The 2,500-nt window shown below is 36.0% G+C and overlaps 1 protein-coding gene across 1 annotated transcript in view; it reads left to right on the forward strand.

The window, feature by feature from the left end:
* The window catches only part of LOC113800338 (transcription factor E2F5), a 31,085-nt gene that overhangs the window by 1,085 nt on the left and 27,500 nt on the right, over positions 1-2,500 (forward strand). The gene's annotated exons all lie outside the window — the stretch shown is intronic.

Raw genomic sequence — 2,500 nt, forward strand, 5'->3', positions numbered from 1 at the left:
TGTAAATTTATTTAAAAAATTATTAAACAATATACAACTCATGCTGTCACTCTACAGACGAGATGCGGCGTGGAGGAACTAATGAAATCTTTTATTCTCCGCTGGATACAGCATTTTTAATATGTGCTTGGCAAAGTACCCGGCGAAGTGAAATCGCATCTAACTTTTCTATAATCATTTTGGGGGGGTTTGTCGCATCTACATGAATATCTATTATAAAATTGTCAGCCGGGCATGCGACCGGCATATCCTCCACGAATTGTCAGTACCTACCGTGAAAAATGTTTGAATAACACTATTTATTCACTATGATAAAAGATACACTATTTTTTCAATTGTCTTTAAAACACCTATAAGTATAAAACAAACATTGAAACAAATATCTTTAACTTACCAGATGTCACACCACACACAAAATTTGCTTGGTCCTTACACGTCAAGAGCTTACTGGAAAGTGTTCAAGTAATGAACATTGTATTCTTCCGACATGGGAGGCAATTAAGGTAAAGAGGCAGTAACGTTGTTACATTGTTAACAGTGAATCTACGTTATGATAACGAAATTATAAATCATAAAATATATACATTACAAAGAACAATACTTGAAATGTATAAGCATAAAAGGAAGAGAGGAAATGTTAGTAGAAATAGGATTAAATAATGGATTAAAATATTAGTAATTGGTAATGCTTCCACGTTGGTTGAAAGTAGTGTAGAGAAAACGCTGGTATAGAAAATGGAAAGACAGAAAACTAGACACGTATTGAAAACGAGTTTATAAAAAAATGCAGACATAAAAAAACAACTGCCGCAGAAGGTCGATTTCAATTTAGTCTCTGCGCGGCACACAGAGCCGACGTTTTTTTCCATTTAACGGTAAATATAAGGCCTGTGCATCTTAAGATTACTTCTATCCTACTCTATATCTTCCTCTCTATTAGATGGCTGTGCCCATTTTCCTCTATCTGCACGCGTGGTGGTCTTCAACCTCTACCCAAAAGAACAGTACTCTTCTGAGGCACTGGATAAATTTTAGGGTATAAGTTACTTGTAGTGATGGACACCACCATCTTATAGAGCAGAATAAATAGCATAGGGTAGAATAGTTTAAGCTGCAGCAGCCTCATAGGCACCACTAAATGACAAAGTCCTGTTGCTTGTTTACCTTGCCAGGAATAACACAACACTGACCGCTTAACTTATTACTGTGATATCAGAAATAGTTCATGTGTTACTACATGCTTGTCAAAATGATATTTGGCTAATTAAGTGTCTGCTATTACACATTTATATTTTTTAAAGTCTTTTATTAATATAATTATACTTCATTTACGTGTTTTAAGATTTATCTATACATCTATGTAGAATTATCTGTGCATTATGCGTTTCACACTCATTCGTCAGCCACAAGGTTTGACAGCTCACCGGCCATTCAGCGATAAAACACCAGTGAGAAATGTTGCGTTTCCAGTATTGTGTTGCCCGAAAAGCACACCTAGGCACGGCAATTTGAATGGTTAGATTAGGTTGGTTTATTGGTCAACACATTTTTTTTAGGGGGTTGGAGGTTGGAACCTGTGAATTCCAGTAGGTTTTGCTAAAAGGCGAGTTGGTGGGTTCCTGTAGAGTTTTTGAATTTTGGTGTCAATTCATAGAATTTCAAAGATGGGGGATAATTCCGTACAGTTTCGTTAGCCGATTTTGAGCATTTTTTGTGCTAGTTTTACACATTTTTGTTCACTATTATTTAAGCCTGTTTTAACCCATAATTTCCCTGATATACTTCATGCCCTCCCCTGCTTTAGGGACTATCAAATCAAGATCATTGATGGAGAAATGGTACGCAATCTACTCAACAATTCATTTGCTGAAGTAACAGTGCCAAGAATTGATGAAATCATTGGATTTCCTGCAGAAAAAAACTTTTTTCAACTTAATCTCTGAGAGACTAATTACCATTTTTAGGAATACATTTGCATAACCAACTGCGATGATTTTGGTATTGATGGATTCTTCGTGCTCTCTACTTCCCAAATATATAAAAATGACTCCCTGGAACCCCACCCCCAATACCCACAATCTTGGTCCCAATAACTAAGGAGGCTGTGAATGGTACCAGGGAAATTATAGGGCAACACACAAATAATGTACAAAGAATTGGTCAATATATAGTCCAATGCAGATTATTTCTTGTACCATTGGCTGCAAGGTTTTGTCCTCTGCAAGAATATCAGCATCAGTTTGCCCTAGATTTGTGTTCATACCATAAAGATTAACTTACAATAGAAATCTGGTAATTCTTTTGAAAACAAATGTGTATATTTTTTGCTGAAAAATACTATTTTCTTAGAGAAATATATGTATGCTGTAGATACATTGGGTTTTTGAATTGTGCTCTTATCAGAGACTTTCCCTACTCCTACCAGCAATGTTGTTCCCATGAGGAATTGGGGTAGGGGGGAATTTCTCTCATTGTAGCCATTTTGAAGAGCAAAAGAAAG

The sequence above is a fragment of the Penaeus vannamei genome, chromosome 17 (assembly GCF_042767895.1).
Source record: "Penaeus vannamei isolate JL-2024 chromosome 17, ASM4276789v1, whole genome shotgun sequence".
NCBI lineage: Eukaryota > Metazoa > Arthropoda > Malacostraca > Decapoda > Penaeidae > Penaeus > Penaeus vannamei.